The following is an 18,620-nucleotide window of genomic DNA, read 5'->3' as shown; positions in this document are numbered from 1 at the left end:
CTGACCTATTACCTTCTAATGGAAAAAGATGTCTGCGTATGGTATTACTGTCATCTTCATCATCTTTGTCATTGTCATTGTCACCATCACCATTACCACCACCACCACTACCACCACCATTATCATCATCATCATGATCTGCACTTCCCAGCCATATGGTTAACTTCAGAATATTTGCCAACAGGGCTCCAAGTTAGTGGATCACAGAAACACTTGAGCATTAAAGTTTCTGCTCACAAGCTCACAATAGCAAGACACCACCCTTGGTGTCCAACAACAGAGAAATGAGTAAAGAAAATGTAGTTTGTATTCAGTCTGGGTTTTTTCAACCATAAAGCAAAATGAAGTTATAGCATTTTTGTGAAAATGGGTGGAACTGGAGAGAGAGTCGCATGAACTAAATTAAGCCAGTTTCAGAAAAACAAATATCATTACTTTTTCATTTGTGCTTTCCATATTTTATGGAGGCTTTTTAAAGTTGTATGTCCGTGACCTAGAAGTAGAAGCAGAGCTGCTTAGAGGAACAAATGGAACTAAGTAAAAGAAGGGATGGGACAGGGAGAGGTGCACAGGGTTGAAGATTCTCAACATATGTCTAATTACATAAGAAAGTAAAATATATATATATATATAGCAGTCTCCAAAGAAACCATAATAAAGATTAAAAGAGAAAAGAAATCTTGCTTCATAAAACTCAGATGGTCACCAATGGGCCACATGAAACAGTTATCCACCGCTCTATGCTGCTGTGCCACTGCTGGGCCGTCCCATGCACCCACAGCAGAAACAATAGATCTTCCACTCAACACCTAAGGGAGTCCCAGGCCAAGTGTTTCTCCTCACCTCTTCACCAAGGCTCTACCACAAGCAGCGGTTGCAGTAGTTAACTCACGCTGCTGAGAGTTTCAGAGAGCACTGCACAAATTGCCCTACGGCACCGAAATCCAGAATAGGTCAGATAACACTTTGTGGGCTCAGAACACTCAAGTTCCATTAGAATTAAAGACACAGAAGTAGGGCAGAACTGACGTGCTAATCTGAGAGGGTGACTTCCGGCTCACGTAGATTTAGGTGGGACCGACAACTCTCCCAGTGACCAAAAAGTCCAGGCTACAAAAAGAGACATCACCCTCCCTACTCAGACCCAGAAATTCACCATTGGAAAGAGAAAAGGATGCTGCTGGTGACAGGAACCAGATGCTGGAAAGGTCTGACTGGAATTTGAAAGTATCTCTCATGAAATGCTCCAATAATCAATTATAAATTCCCTTGAAATAACGAAAAGATAAAAAGCCTCAGAAAAGAGATAGAAGTTACAAAAAAGAACCGAGCAGAAATTATAGAGCTCAAAAATACAATAACTTAAATAATAATAATAATAAAAATACCCTTGCGGGATGGAATTAACAGTACCGCGGAGACGAAGCTGCCTAGAATCCACGAGGTTGAAGAGAAATCAATGAAATGTATTCAGTCTGAACAACAGACAGAAAATAGACTGTGAAAATGAATAGTTCCCGAATTTATAGAACAAATATCTGGCATGCATTCGCACTGGAGGCCTGGAATGGAGAATAGTTGAAAACTTTATAAATTAGCAAAAGACAGATCTATAGATCTGAAAACCAATGAACCACAAATAGAATAAACCAAAAGAAATCCACACCAAGAGACATAATTAAATGTCTGAAAACCAATGTAAAAGGGGAAAAAAACTTTAAAAACATCCAGAGAGAAATAAAATATTCTCTACTTAAAAAAAATGAATGACAGGGGGTCGCTCATCTCTGAAAGCACACACCTAAAGTGAAAAACATTCTACAAGTCTCAACCCTGAATACTGGTGAAAGACATGGAAATTTTTTTTTAAAATATCACTTTAGATATTAAGGGAGCAGGAAGACACTGTCATATAAAAGAAGACCAAAAGTTTGCTGGTCAGCAACCTGTCTGTAAGGAAGAAAAGAGACCCTCAGACAGAAGAAAATAATAACGGAAGGCTTGGGTCTTCAGAAAAAATGATTATGATCAGTGAACACTATCCATGCTGCCTCTGGTCATTTTGCAAACGGATCAATCATGAAACATAGCATCACCTACCATGGTACCCAGTGGACATAGCAAGTAAGAAGGCTGTAGTTTTAAAATTGAAGAGGGCCAAGGGATTTCCATTGACTTGAGATTTCTCTATATGAACTAGGCACCAGAAGATCGTGGTGTCTACTTATCTATCTGTCTGCCTGTCATTTATTTATCTAACCCATCCACCCACTCCTCTCTAGAGCAATACCTACAGCAACCCCTATAAATTACAGATACAGAGTGCTGCACCTAACACATTTAAAATGTTCAACTAAGTACATGAAGGCAGAGGAATGGAAACAGAGGAGAGATAGAAAACAAGCAGCAGAATGGTAGCCTAACCCTCAATGCATTCCTTTCTTTGTGTACATAGGTGTGGGCCCATGTATGACGTGCAAGGAAGTCAGAGTTCAGCTTAAAGTGGTCGTCTCTCTCTTCCCACTGTGTAGGCTCCAGAAATAAAATTCAGGCCATCACCTTGGCTGTAAGCACCTTTAGTTACCAGCCCTTCTTTTAATTTTTTCCAATGTAATATATTATTATTATTATTATTATTATTATTATGATGATGATGATGATGATGATGATGATGCACGTGTGTGGTGTGTGTGAATGTGTGTGCACATGTGCCACAGAGTGTGTATGGAAGTCAAGAGGGCAACGGCCAGGAATTGGTTCTCTCCTTCCACAGTGAGTTCCCAGGATTGACCTCAGCTCATCAAATTTGTGTGACAAGTGCTTTAAAAACGACGACGACGATGACGACGACGACAACAACAACAACAAGAACAATCCCAAATCCAAAAATCAAACAAACAAAGAAACAAACCAGCAACAACAAACGAACCTGTCGAGCCATCTCTCTACTTCTGTCTCAAAAATTTGTTTTAAGTGTAAATGTTCTAAACATGCCAATTAAAAGACAGATATTGGTAGAGGGAACTAGGCACTATGTGAATATAAATTTAAACACCTCTGAGTTCAAAAACAAAAACAAAACCCACAGCATAACTAAATGCTGTCCATATAAATTTGCTTCAAAAATGCTGACATCACTAAGTTGAAAGTCAAAGAAATTAACAAAGGTTATTGAGGTCACACAGTATGTTCTCCAGCAGTGAGGGAGTCTACAAAAAAATCAATAAGGGAAAGATGATAGTAACATATTCAAACAATAGGGAATTAAACAACATACTTTTAAACAATCCCTGCATCAAAGAAAAACATTTCAAGAAAAAATATAAATTCATTGCATTGGATGAAGAAGAAAAAATTGAATATAATAAGCATAGGGGTAGCATTTTAAAAGTGTGAATAGGGAAAATTAAGCATTAAGTACTTATATGAAATAAGAGAATCAAAATAAAGTCAAGCAAACAGGAGAAAAGAAATAATTAATACCCACACGGCCATTGCAGCATCATTTATGATAATCCAAGCAAAACAGCTCAAGTATTCTCTGTTGGAAGAATGGATAAACGCAATGTGATGTATACACATGCCCTTTCATATAAAATAGTATTCGTATGCATGCTACAACATGGATAAATATTCAGGGTACTCTGCCAAGGAAACTACTCACAGAAGGAGTACTTTCATGTGCATGAAGTACCCAGAGCCTTCAAATCTGTGGTGACATACAGTAGAAGGTAGAATGGTGGAGTCCAGGGGCTGGAAATGGGAGAGAGGGGTTGGGTGGGATCCAATGTCTTCTGGCTTCCATTAGTACATTTATGACAGGTAATGGTACAGAGAAACATGCAGGCACATCCACATAAAGGAAAATTAAAAAAATACATCTTTTAAAAAGTCACCAGTATTATGAATTGATGGTGAATATATTCAGGATTCCATATCCATTCAAATACAAAGGGGCCTGGGGAGATGGCTCGTTCAGGGGCGTCCCTTCTGTATGAGGATCTCCAGCACCTACATAAAAGCTGTGTGCTACCATGGGCATGCTGCATGCATGTTTATACCCCAGTGTGGGGTGGGGGCAGAGACAGGTGCTTCTTGGAGTTTCTTTATCAGCCAGCCTAGCCAAATCCGTGAGCTTCAGGGTCAGTAAGAGAACTTGTCTCAAAATATAAGGTCAGGGGTGTTTGAAGAAGACGTCAAGCTCTGACCTCTGGCCTCCACATGCTCATGAGCACACATACAGATGTGCATAGTCACAACACACGTGTACATACAATAACACATGTGTACATACAATAACACATGTGTACATACAAACAACACATGTACATACAACATATGCATAAATAAGTAAATGAATATTGCAAACAGCTTGACACTCAGAAAGTTAACAGCCTGAAAGGAATAGATAAATTTCTCAAAAATCAAATATTACCAAAACTCAGCCAAGTTAAAAAAAAAAGCCTACTAACCTGAATAGGAAATAAGAAAAAAATTGAACTAGTAATTTACATACTGTTCAAAAAAAAATTTCTAGTCCAGATGGTTTTATTGGAGAATTTTATGAATATTAAAAAAGATTACTACCAATTTTACATAAAATCTTCCCAAAACTAAAAGAGACAGAACCATTTTCAATTGAATTTTACAAATGTGGTATTACTGTGACACCAGAGCCACATAAAGATTGCTTAAAAAATTATACATAGATATTCTGGAATAGTTCTTCAGACCACTCTTGAACAAAGACTTCCCCCGAAATTCTAATAACTTAAATATGACAACATATAAAAAGACACTTATTTAAATATGGAACCCTAAGTGACACTTGAAAATCAGTGGAACCCCCATATCAACAGGGTAGAGAAGAAATAGAATATAATTGGGCCAACTTTCTTTTGCAAAATTCAACACCATTTACAACACTTTGCAGTACACAGAATAGAAAGGCATATTCTCAGTGATTCAGGAAACATCAAAGAAGGGTGTATCCCCTGTGACAGGAAACATCTATGAGGGGACCATTCTCAGTGGCGAAGAACATCTCTGAAAAGTCTACCCTTACAATTATAGTCACAGTCAAAGAATGAATCTGTTCCTCTTCCCAGAACAGGGAAAGATTTCCACTTTTTCCTTGTTAGGTAACAAAGCCCTGAAAGTTCTAGCTGTGATAGACATGAAAGAGCTGAAATGAATTCAGGTCAGAAAAGAAGCCACGATTATAGATGCATAAAACTCCAAGCAACCTAATGATGCTAATAAAAAAGAAAAGAAAACCGTCATAAAAATCCCAAAACTAGTGGGTGTTTTTCAGTGTCACAGGATGTAAGCTTAATAAAATTGATTTCATTTCTTCCTGCTAGCAATTAACAAGCAGAAATTACAACACACATGTAAATGCATCTGTAATAGCAAGTGAGATACCTAGATTCAGTTCTCACAGAATTTGTACATAATCTGAAAGATCAAAAATTACAAGATGTTGTTGGAAAAAAATTCTTAAAGATGTAAGGACTTTAAAAGGCATACCATATTCATGAACTAAATGACTCAACATGGTAATAGCAACAGCTTTGCTAACCTCATCTACAAGTTTAATATAATTCCTGTCAAAACCTAGGCAAGAAGTTTTACATAAACACAGATAAGCTTACTTAAAATTATTCATGGAAAGGGAAAGATTTTCTAGTAGTCAAGATAATTTTGAAAAAAAAAAACAGAAAAAAGTAGGAAATAATCACTCTTCCAGTGGTAAGTGGTTGGTTGTCAGCATGACAAAATCTAGAATTACCTTGGAGATGAGGCCCTGACCAGGCCTGTAGGGTATTAGCTTGTGTTAATTGAGGTATGAAGATCCTGCCACTGTGGGTGGCATCATTCCCTAGGCAGAGGATTCTGGACATATTAGTAGAAAAGGAGAGCTGATCACTAGTGTGCATGCATTCATTATCTTCTTCTTCTGACTGCAGAGGTAATATGACCAATTGGTTGCTTCACAGTCCTGATGCCTGACAGGAAGGACTGAAACTTGGAACTGTGCATTAAAATAACTTCCTTTTCCCTTTAAGTAGTCTTTGCCAGCGTTTTTATTACAGCAGCAGGAAAAGAAACTAAGATAAAGGGCCATTACTCAATGGATATAAGCAATGCTGATATTTGATATACTAGGGTATTTCAATAAAGAGAGATGCAACATGAAATCAAGAACAGATCCATACAGATACAACCAAAGAACAAAAGAAGTTCACTCACGGGATGATCTTCTCAATAAACGGTGCCAGACTGTCTATAGACATAAATTACATCTCTTTCTAGGCCATTCAGATTTTCAATCAAAATGGGCCATGGGTCAAATTCTAGACAAAAGCGTTAAAAAATACTTTTACGTTCAAAGGCTAGACAGAGAGTTTTGGATTTGACACCACAATCATGATCCATAGAAGGAAAAATAATGAATTAGACTTTACTTAAATTTGAAACTTTTTACAAAATATTCTGTTCAGTAGATAAAAACAGACAGGAAGGCAACACTTGAAAACCATGTGCTTGGTTGGGGATTTAGCTCAGTGGTAGAGCGCTTGCCTAGCAACCGCCAGGCCCTGCGTTCGGTCCCCAGCTCCGAAAAAAAAAAAAAAAAAGAAAAGAAAAAAAAAAGAAAAAAAAAGAAAAGAAAAAGGAAAACCATGTGCTTAACAAAGGGCTTGCATTTAGAACTCATGAAGAACTGGAGAAGTTTGACCCTGGAAACAAGTTCAGGGCTGGCATGGTAGTGCCTTTAATTCTAGTATTTGGGAGATAAAGGAAGTTAGAGCTCTGTGAGCTTGGGGCTGGCCTAATCTACATAGTGAGTTCCAGGCCAGTTGAGGGGGACTATTGAGTTGTTGGCAGTTGATAGCTGCTGGGAGGGGAACTCAGTCTTCTCTAATTTAAGATTGTACTCTACTGGCTGGCAGACTGTGCTCCAGTCCAAGACCACATTTCTTAGAGTATGTGGGCAGCACAAATCAATAGGTTTACAATCAACCCAAAAAGGAAACAATGTTGAGTGGGTAGGAAAGAGGGCATGGATCTTAAGTAAGGGTTGAGAAAGGAGGGAAAGAGGAAATGAATCTCCCCATTAGAAAGCAGATAAAAGAAGACATTAATAGAGACTTCATTGTAGGTCACAGATTATTACAAAGCATTGCTGCTGAGTATTCTTCGCCATCTCAGAGATGCAGATTGGAACTGCAATGACGTAACACTATACATCTCTCTTGCTTAGATTCCTACTGCTGTAGCAAATACCATTTCCAAAAGCAACTTGAGGAGGAACGAATTTATTTCAGCTTGTATAGCCTAAGCCACAGTCCACTGGGGGAAGCCAAGGCAAGAACTCAAAGAAGGAACCTAGAGTCAGGAACTGAAGCAGAGACCACAGACATACCAGAAGAAGGCATAGGTCTCACTACAGATGGTTGTGAGCCACTATGTGGTTGCTGGGATTTGAACTCAGGACCTCTGGAAGAGCAGTCAGTGCTCTTAACTGCTAAGTCATCTTTCCAGCCCCAGAGACCACAGAACAACAGTGCTCACTGACTTGTTTCCCATGGCTTGCTCAGCCTGCATTCTTATACAATCCCAGACCACCTGCCCTTCCACATCAAACATTAACTAACAACCCCCTGTCCCCATAAAATTGCCAGAAATCAATCTGATGGAGACATATTTTTTTTTATTAACTTGAGTATTTCTTATATACATTTCGAGTGTTATTCCCTTTCCCGGTATCCGGGCAAACATCCCCCTCCCCCCTCCCCCCTCCCCTTCCTTATGGGTGCTCCCCTCCCAACCCTCCCCCCATTGCCGCCCTCCCCCCACCAGTCTAGTTCACTGGGGGTTCAGTCTTAGCAGGACCCAGGGCTTCCCCTTCCACTGGTGCTCTTACTAGGATATTCATTGCTACCTATGAGGTCAGAGTCCAGGGTCAGTCCATGTATAGTCTTTGGGTAGTGGCTTAGTCCCTGGAAGCTCTGGTTGCTTGGCATTGTTGTACATATGGGGACTCGAGCCCCTTCAAGCTCTTCCAGTTCTTTCTCTGATTCCTTCAACGGGGGTCCTATTCTCAGTTCAGTGGTTTGCTGCTAGCATTCGCCTCTGTATTTGCTGTATTCTGGCTGTGTCTCTCAGGAGCAATCTACATCCGGCTCCTGTCGGTCTGCACTTCTTTGCTTCATCCATTTTGTCTAATTGGGTGGCTGTATATGTATGGGCCACATGTGGGGCAGACTCTGAATGGGTGTTCCTTCAGTCTCTGTTTTAATCTTTGCCTCTCTCTTCCCTGCCAAGGGTATTCTTGTTCCTCTTTTAAAGAAGGAGTGAAGCATTCACATTTTGATCATCCGTCTTGAGTTTCATTTGTTCTAGGCATCTAGGGTAATTCAAGCATTTGGGCTAGTAGCCACTTATCAATGAGTGCATACCATGTATGTCTTTCTGTGATTGGGTTAGCTCACTCAGGATGATGTTTTCCAGTTCCAACCATTTGCCTACGAATTTCATAAACTCGTTGTTTTTGATAGCTGAGTAATATTCCATTGTGTAGATGTACCACATTTTCTGTATCCATTCCTCTGTTGAAGGGCATCTGGGTTCTTTCCAGCTTCTGGCTATTATAAATAAGGCTGCAATGAACATAGTGGAGCCCGTGTCTTTTTTATATGTTGGGGCATCTTTTGGGTATATGCCCAAGAGAGGTATAGCTGGATCCTCAGGCAGTTCAATGTCCAATTTTCTGAGGATCCTCCAGACTGATTTCCAGAATGGTTGTACCAGTTTGCAATCCCACCAACAATGGAGGAGTGTTCCTCTTCCTCCACATCCTCGCCAGCATCTGTTGTCCCCTGAGTTTTTGATCTTAGCCATTCTCACTGGTGTGAGGTGAAATCTCAGGGTTGTTTTGATTTGCATTTCCCTTATGACTAAAGATGTTGAACATTTCTTTAGGTGTTTCTCAGCCATTCGGCATTCCTCAGCTGTGAATTCTTTGTTTAGCTCTGAACCCCATTTTTTAATAGGGTTCTTTGTCTCCCTGCGGTCTAACTTCTTGAGTTCTTTGTATATTTTGGATATAAGGCCTCTATCTGTTGTAGGATTGGTAAAGATCTTTTCCCAATCTGTTGGTTGCCGTTTTGTCCTAACCACAGTGTCCTTTGCCTTACAGAAGCTTTGCAGTTTTATGAGATCCCATTTGTCGATTCTTGATCTTAGAGCGTAAGCCATTGGTGTTTTGTTCAGGAAATTTTTTCCAGTGCCCATGTGTTCCAGATGCTTCCCTAGTTTTTCTTCTATTAGTTTGAGTGTGTCTGGTTTGATGTGGAGGTCCTTGATCCACTTGGACTTAAGCTTTGTACAGGGTGATAAGCATGGATCGATCTGCATTCTTCTACATGTTGACCTCCAGTTGAACCAGCACCATTTGCTGAAAATGCTATCTTTTTTCCATTTGATGGTTTTGGCTCCTTTGTCAAAAATCAAGTGACCATAGGTGTGTGGGTTCATTTCTGGGTCTTCAATTCTATTCCATTGGTCTATCTGTCTGTCTCTGTGCCAATACCATGCAGTTTTTATCACTATTGCTCTGTAATACTGCTTGAGTTCAGGGATAGTGATTCCCCCTGAAGTCCTTTTATTGTTGAGGATAGCTTTAGCTATCCTGGGTTTTTTGTTATTCCAGATGAATTTGCAAATTGTTCTGTCTAACTCTTTGAAGAATTGGATTGGTATTTTGATGGGGATTGCATTGAATCTGTAGATTGCTTTTGGTAAAATGGCCATTTTTACTATATTAATCCTGCCAATCCATGAGCATGGGAGATCTTTCCATCTTCTGAGGTCTTCTTCAATTTCCTTCTTCAGTGTCTTGAAGTTCTTATTGTACAGATCTTTTACTTGCTTGGTTAAAGTCACACCGAGGTACTTTATATTATTTGGGTCTATTATGAAGGGTGTCGTTTCCCTAATTTCTTTCTCGGCTTGTTTCTCTTTTGTGTAGAGGAAGGCTACTGATTTATTTGAGTTAATTTTATACCCAGCCACTTTGCTGAAGTTGTTTATCAGCTTTAGTAGTTCTCTGGTGGAACTTTTGGGATCACTTAAATATACTATCATATCATCTGCAAATAGTGATATTTTGACTTCTTCTTTTCCGATCTGTATCCCCTTGACCTCCTTTTGTTGTCTGATTGCTCTGGCTAGAACTTCAAGAACTATATTGAATAAGTAGGGAGAGAGTGGGCAGCCTTGTCTAGTCCCTGATTTTAGTGGGATTGCTTCAAGTTTCTCTCCATTTAGTTTAATGTTAGCAACTGGTTTGCTGTATATGGCTTTTACTATGTTCAGGTATGGGCCTTGAATTCCTATTCTTTCCAGGACTTTTATCATGAAGGGGTGTTGAATTTTGTCAAATGCTTTCTCAGCGTCTAATGAAATGATCATGTGGTTTTGTTCTTTCAGTTTGTTTATATAATGGATCACGTTGATGGTTTTCCGTATATTAAACCATCCCTGCATGCCTGGGATGAAGCCTACTTTGTCATGGTGGATGATTGTTTTGATGTGCTCTTGGATTCGGTTTGCCAGAATTTTGTTGAGTATTTTTGCGTCGATATTCATAAGGGAAATTGGTCTGAAGTTCTCTTTCTTTGTTGTGTCTTTGTGTGGTTTAGGTATAAGAGTAATTGTGGCTTCGTAGAAGGAATTCGGTAGTGATCCATCTGTTTCAATTTTGTGGAATAGTTTGGATAATATTGGTATGAGGTCTTCTATGAAGGTTTGATAGAATTCTGCACTAAACCTGTCTGGACCTGGGCTCTTTTTGATTGGGAGACCTTTAATGACTGCTTCTATTTCCTTCGGAGTTATGGGGTTGTTTAACTGGTTTATCTGTTCCTGATTTAACTTCGGTACCTGGTATCTGTCTAGGAAATTGTCCATTTCCTGAAGATTTTCAAGTTTTGTTGAATATAGGTTTTTATAGTAAGATCTGATGATTTTTTGAATTTCCTCTGAATCTGTAGTTATGTCTCCCTTTTCATTTCTGATTTTGTTAATTTGGACGCACTCTCTGTGTCCTCTCGTTAGTCTGGCTAAGGGTTTATCTATCTTGTTGATTTTCTCAAAGAACCAACTTTTGGTTCTGTTGATTCTTTCTATGGTCCTTTTTGTTTCTACTTGGTTGATTTCTGCTCTGAGTTTGATTATTCCCTGCCTTCTACTCCTCCTGGGTGTATTTGCTTCTTTTTGTTCTAGAGCTTTTAGGTGTGCTGTCAAGCTGCTGACATATGCTCTTTCCTGTTTCTTTCTGCAGGCACTCAGCGCTATGAGTTTTCCTCTTAGCACAGCTTTCATTGTGTCCCATAAGTTTGGGTATGTTGTACCTTCATTTTCATTAAATTCTAAAAAGTTTTTAATTTCTTTCTTTATTTCTTCCTTGACCAGGTTATCATTGAGTAGAGCATTGTTCAATTTCCATGTATATGTGGGCATTCTTCCCTTATTGTTATTGAAGACCAGTTTTAGGCCGTGGTGGTCCGATAGCATGCATGGGATTATTTCTATCTTTCTGTACCTGTTGAGGCCCGTTTTTTGACCAGTTATATGGTCAGTTTTGGAGAAAGTACCATGAGGAGCTGAGAAGAAGGTATATCCTTTTGCTTTAGGATAGAATGTTCTATAAATATCCGTTAAGTCCATTTGGCTCATGACTTCTCTTAGTCTGTCGACATCTCTGTTTAATTTCTGTTTCCATGATCTGTCCATTGATGAGAGTGGGGTGTTGAAATCTCCCACTATTATTGTGTGAGGTGCAATGTGTGTTTTGAGCTTTAGTAAGGTTTCTTTTACGTATGTAGGTGCCCTTGTATTTGGGGCATAGATATTTAGGATTGAGACTTCATCTTGGTGGATTTTTCCTTTGATGAATATGAAGTGTCCTTCCTTATCTTTTTTGATGACTTTTAATTGAAAATTGATTTTATTTGATATTAGAATGGCTACTCCAGCTTGCTTCTTCTGACCATTTGCTTGGAAAATTGTTTTCCAGCCTTTCACTCTGAGGTAATGTCTGTCTTTGTCTCTGAGGTGTGTTTCCTGTAGGCAGCAGAATGCAGGGTCCTCGTTGCGTATCCAGTTTGTTAATCTATGTCTTTTTATTGGGGAGTTGAGGCCATTGATGTTGAGAGATATTAAGGAATAGTGATTATTGCTTCCCGTTATATTCATATTTGGATGTGAGGTTATGTTTGTGTGCTTTCATTCTCTTTGTTTTGTTGCCAAGACGATTAGTTTCTTGCTTCTTCCAGGGTATAGCTTGCCTCCTTATGTTGGACTTTACCATTTATTATCCTTTGTAGTGCTGGATTTGTAGAAAGATATTGTGTAAATTTGGTTTTGTCATGGAATATCTTGGTTTCTCCATCTATGTTAATTGAGAGTTTTGCAGGATACAGTAACCTGGGCTGGCATTTGTGTTCTCTTAGGGTCTGTATGACATCAGTCCAGGATCTTCTGGCCTTCATAGTTTCTGGCGAGAAGTCTGGTGTGATTCTGATAGGTCTGCCTTTATATGTTACTTGACCTTTTTCCCTTACTGCTTTTAATATTCTTTCTTTATTTTGTGCGTTTGGTGTTTTGACTATTATGTGACGGGAGGTGTTTCTTTTCTGGTCCAATCTATTTGGAGTTCTGTAGGCTTCTTGTATGCCTATGGGTATCTCTTTTTTTAGATTAGGGAAGTTTTCTTCTATGATTTTGTTGAAGATATTTACTGGTCCTTTGAGCTGGGAGTCTTCACTCTCTTCTATACCTATTATCCTTAGGTTTGATCTTCTCATTGAGTCCTGGATTTCCTGTATGTTTTGGACCAGTAGCTTTTTCCGCTTTACATTATCTTTGACAGTTGAGTCAATGATTTCTATGGAATCTTCTGCTCCTGAGATTCTCTCTTCCATCTCTTGTATTCTGTTGGTGAAGCTTGTATCTAAAGCTCCTTGTCTCTTCTTTTGGTTTTCTATATCCAGGGTTGTTTCCATGTGTTCTTTCTTGATTGCTTCTATTTCCATTTTTAATTCCTTCAACTGTTTGATTGTGTTTTCCTGGAATTCTTTCAGGGATTTTTGTGCTTCCTCTCTGTAGGCTTCTACTTGTTCATTAATGTTTTCCTGTGTTTCTCTAAGGGAGTCTTCACGTCTTTCTTGAAGCCCTCCAGCATCATGATCAAATATGATTTTGAAACTAGATCTTGCTTTTCTGGTGTGTTTGGATATTCCATGTTTGTTTTGGTGGGAGAATTGGGCTCCGATGATGCCATGTAGTCTTGGTTTCTGTTGCTTGGGTTCCTGCACTTGCCTCTCGCCATCAGATTATCTCTAGTGTTACTTTGTTCTGCTATTTCTGACAGTGGCTAGACTGTCCTATAAGCCTGTGTGTCAGGAGTGCTGTAGACCTGTTTTCCTCTCTTTCAGTCAGTTATGGGGACAGAGTGTTCTGCTTTCGGGCGTGTAGTTTTTCCTCTCTACAGGTCTTCAGCTGTTCCTGTGGGCCTGTGTCTTGAGTTCACCAGGCAGCTTTCTTACAGCAGAAAAGTTGGTCTTACCTGTGGTCCTGAGGCTCAAGTTTGCTCTCGGGGTGCTGCCCACGGGCTCTCTGCGGCGGCAGCAACCAGGAAGACCTGTGCCGCCCCTTCCGGGAGCTTCAGTGCACCAGGGTTCCAGATGGCCTTTGGTGTTTTCCTCTGGCGTCCGAGATGTGTGTGCAGAGAGCAGTCTCTTCTGTTTTCCCAGGCTTGTCTGCCTCTCTGAAGGTTTAGCTCTCCCTCCCACGGGATTTGGGTGCAGAGAACTGTTTATCCGGTCTGTTTCCTTCAGGTTCCGGTGGTGTCTCAGGCAGGAGTCCTGCCGCTCCTGGGCCCTCCCCCACGGGACCCCAGAGGCCTTATACAGTTTCCTCTTGGGCCAGGGATGTGGGCAGGGGTGGGCAGTGTTGGTGGTCTCTTCCGCTCTGCAGCCTCAGGAGTGCCCACCTGACCAGGCGGTGAGGTCTCTTTCCCACAGGGTCTGGGAGCAGAGAGCTGCTGCGGGCCGGGATCCGCGGGTGTGGGACTTCCGGTAAACACAGGACGTGCCGGATCCTAGAGGAGTTCTGCCTCTGTGTGTCCCGATTTCACCAGGCAGCTTTCTTGCAACAGACAAGTTGGTCTTACCTGTGGTCCCAAGGCTCAAGTTTGCTCGCGGGGTGCTGCCCACGGGCTCTCTGCGGTGGCAGCAACCAGGAAGACCTGTGCCGCCCCTTCCGGGAGCTTCAGTGCACCAGGGTTCCAGATGGCCTTTGGTGTTTTCCTCTGGCGTCCGAGATGTATGTACAGAGAGCAGTCTTTTCTGGTTTCCCAGGCTTGTCTGCCTCTCTGAAGGTTTAGCTCTCCCTCCCACGGGATTTGGGTGCAGAGAACTGTTTATCCGGTCTGTTTCCTTCAGGTTCCGGCGGTGTCTCAACATATTTTTTTCAATCAAGAATTTCCCTTTCCAGATGACCCTGGCTTATGTCAAGTTGACAAAAAACTAACAAAGAAAAAAACAAAAACAAAAAGCCCCCCACCTAACCAACACTATGGTCATCAGAATGGCTAAAAAGGTTTTTAAAAAGCGATAACACTAAATGCTGGAAAGGATTTAGTGCTGGAAAGAATGGGCAATTTATATAATGCTGGTGGGATGAACAGCCACTCTGGAAAGTAACTTGGCATTTCTAGTAAGAAGTACAAACTGAATCAACTGAATCAAACCAAATCAACACATATGTGCTTACACACTCATCTTAAAGAAGTGAACTCATTTTTGATACTAAAGTTTTGTGAGAATACTCATAGCAGCTTTGTTTGTAATAGCTTCAAACCGGTAACTACCCCAATGCCACTCAAAGGCTGAAGGATTAAATCAACGATTGTCCATTCACAGCGAGGTTTACTGCTTTGCAAGCAACACAAAGGAGGAAGGCAGCAACGAGGAAGTTATACTGAGCTAGAAGTCACGGCTGGAAGAATGCACGCCATATGCTTCCATTCATGTAGCCTTGATGAAGTAATAGTAATTATGGAGACGGAGAACAAATTAGCAGTTGCCTAGGGATAAAGGTTTGGAGTAGGAGGCAGCTTTAATTGGTAGCATGACAGAGGCCTGGGATGATGGTACAGGTAGATTGCTAGTGGTAGCTTCGTGAAGTTCTATGTGTGACCACATTGATTGAGGTTCGTTAAAGGCATAGCTGCATATGTGCCAATGCTTGTGTATGAGAACACATGTAACTGGTGAGATCTGACCCTGTTCTGTGGTTTGTTGTGGCGGCAACTTCTCCAGGACTAACCGAGCCAAGCATAATAATGTATCAGTGGGGTAGGTTGGGTAAAGGATATAGGCGTACGTCCTTGCACATTTTTTTCCAGATAGGATCTCATATAGCCCAGGCTGATCTCCAACTTACAATGCAGCTGAGATGACTTTGAACTTCTGATCTTTCTGACTCTAGCTCCTGCTTAGATATTATAGCCATGCACCAGGAATTGAGCCCAGGGTTTCCTGTACGCTGGTCAGGCACTTTCCTAATGGAGCCACATCCCCAGTCCTTTCTTGTACATTCTTAAAAGCGTCTGTAATCCTGACACTGTCTTAAGCTTAAAACATTCTTAAAATATTGCTTTTAGACAATAAAATCCATTATTCTGATCCTAGGGTAAGAAAAAAAACTTAATGAGATACAGAAAAATGCTAGATATTAAAGACATTTCTTCAGGCACCAATCCTACTCAAACATCCTACAAGACTTAGGCTTCATCATCAGCACTCATTTTGAAATTCAAGTGTGGCTTCTCTAGCACCTACATGTATTATCTCCCCCCTTCTACTCCTCTCTTATTTCTGTGCTCATTACTTAAAGAAATACAATTGAGCACTTGTGTATAAGCCCAGAGAGCTCTGAGGTCTGGGATAAAGTAGTGGTTTAAGGTTCATTATAGTGAAGAAGGTTTTTTAAAAATGAGTAGATATGTACCATGAGGTATGAGAGTAGCAGCTACCCTAATGGCACATATTAAAGGAAAACTAAGTCATAAAGGAGGCATGAGCATGCTGGGACAGTAGGCAGTGGTAAGGGGAGCCCTCATGACAAGTCTGAGCAAAGGACTAAAGGAAGTCAAGAGTCTGCCATGAACCTCTCAGAGGAGCATCTTTCAGAAAGGAGGGATAAACAAGAGGAAGCCTGGATGGTGGGTATATGCTTGGCCTGTTCAGAGACAGGCAAGTAACGAATGTGACTAAAAGTAAGCAAAGGAGTTAGTAATAGAAAAGTGATCAGTGGTCACGAGGCAAGGTCTCCATACTTCACAAAGGCTTGAGGACCATTGTTAAACTTTCATTATATATCAAAGTAGTCTCAAAGTGTTGATTCCTGGCTTTCAGCATCTCCATACCTGAGATACAGGTAGTACACGCATGTCCTCAGGCCCTACTTCTAGGTCACTTGGACGTAATAAATTTGCAACATACTGCTTTAAATGACGTGGGATCACCTGAAAACATCTTCTCATTAGTAGAGGAAAGCTCTACCTCCTGGCTAATCAGAGCGCTACAGGGAGACCCTGCTGAGGAGCGGTGAGAGCTGCTTAGATAGGGAGTTGGTTTTTCTTTAAGGGATTATCATCCAAGTAGATTGGCCATGCTCCAGTGGAAGGCCATACACTCAGTTGTGATGTCTTATCACAGCAACGGAAAAGAAACCCAGACAACAAACACCCTCTATTCAACCCATTCCTTGATGTTTTGTAGAGAAGTATCAGCATGGCTTTACCTAGTGAGAATGTGCACCTCGTTCTGTACTACAGTGTGACCACCTTCTAAGTTCCTGAAGAAGTTTAAAATGTCTGCTTCTGGATTCCATCACTTCATGACCCATCAACCCCTTATGCCCAGGGGTCAGGTATGCTGGACTCAAAAGGCCACTCTGAAATATTTTATTGGGCTTGGAAGATAGTTCAGCCATCGAAGTGATTGCCATGCAAGTGCAAAGATCTGGATTTGTTTGCCAGAACCCGTGAGAAAATTTTGGGTCTGGTAGTATGCAACTGTAACCCCAGAGCTTGGGAAACAGCAATGGGACTCTTTTGCCAGGCAGCCAAGCCTTCTTGGTGACTTCCAGGTCAGTAAGAGAACCTGTCTCAAAGAAAACAAAAACAAAATCAAACCAAACAAAAGCCAAGGTGAACGGCAGCTGAGTATTAACATTGGGGATGTCCGCTGACCTCCACATTTCATTATGTACACAGTTTTATGCACACGCATGCCCCACACGTGAAGCTCCACACACACAAACATGTATACACTACACACATCCACACCCACTCAATTTTGTCATTTATTATCCCCAGACCGGATGGTTCAGCTAGAATGACAGGTTTGTCACTTTGCAATGGTGATGTGCGGTTTTCTCAACTTCCAGTGGGGCTGGGTTTTGTTGGATCAGTACAGCCAGTGAATTTGTGAGCCTCTAGCTGCTTCATTTGTTAATGTTGACAGTGACAGGTGATGAGAACGGAATGAATGTTTGTAAGAATTGCACGCATCTCCGTTATTCGATTTGTTTGAAATTAATCTTAGCGTTTCTACAACATGGAATGCTAAACACATGTCACTTATTTTGAACTTAATCCAGCACATGGAAATATTTATAAGAATTAGAGCGCTCCAGACTCGGTCACAGAGGTAGACTATTGACACGATCTCTCTATGCCTTCTGAAACCTGTGTTCGTCACGAACAAGTGGCTGTTGCTCTTTGAAGAGTTCAATTGCTAAAAGTCATTATTGTTGTGTCTGAGAAGAATGAGATTGTTAATTGTGTTTACAATAAAACTGTGAATAAATAAATAAAGGACATTAATATTTTATCCTAAGTGTTAGGATTTGCTGGGACAGCATCTATCACATTGTACCACACTGTACCCAAGAGCTGTTGATTCTCAATGGCTGCCTGGAGCTGTGGCTTCTGAGACAAAAGGGGTCTTGTTTGCTGGGCGATGCCTACCACAGAAATGGGATTGGTAGAGAGTCAGGGCCTCCTAATGTCTGAGTCTTCCATAGAAGCGAGAGAGGATGAGTTTCATTGAACTTTCCAGCAACCATTCAAAGTTTCCAAGATCAGTGGCCTTACTTAGCTCCCATCTGAAGGTGCTTGCCTATCTCTCCTTGGGACTTCTCTCAGACCTCCATTGCTTTCTGCTTGCCATCCCATGTAGCATAATTCTCTGATTTTTGGTCCCTGGCTGTTATATCCATGCCTCCCAGAGCATCCTCTTCTTACAGGTTAGTATCTTTCCTTGTCCTTCCAGGAAATGATGATCATTTTGTCTCTGAACATTTGCTTACACCTGACAGTCCAATTCAAACCATGCACGCTTCTCACACATGTCTCTTCAGTCACTATCCCACTTTTAAGAGATGGTTCTGCCTTTTCTAGGCTAATGAGTCCTTCTTGGTTTCCTTGATATTTCTCCTCAGACTTGCCAATTCTTGATTTCCTACAAATCTGGGCTAGTTTC

This window comes from Rattus norvegicus, chromosome 8 (genome assembly GCF_036323735.1).
Source record: "Rattus norvegicus strain BN/NHsdMcwi chromosome 8, GRCr8, whole genome shotgun sequence".
Lineage (NCBI taxonomy): Eukaryota > Metazoa > Chordata > Mammalia > Rodentia > Muridae > Rattus > Rattus norvegicus.
Note: the sequence above shows the minus strand (reverse complement) of the source record.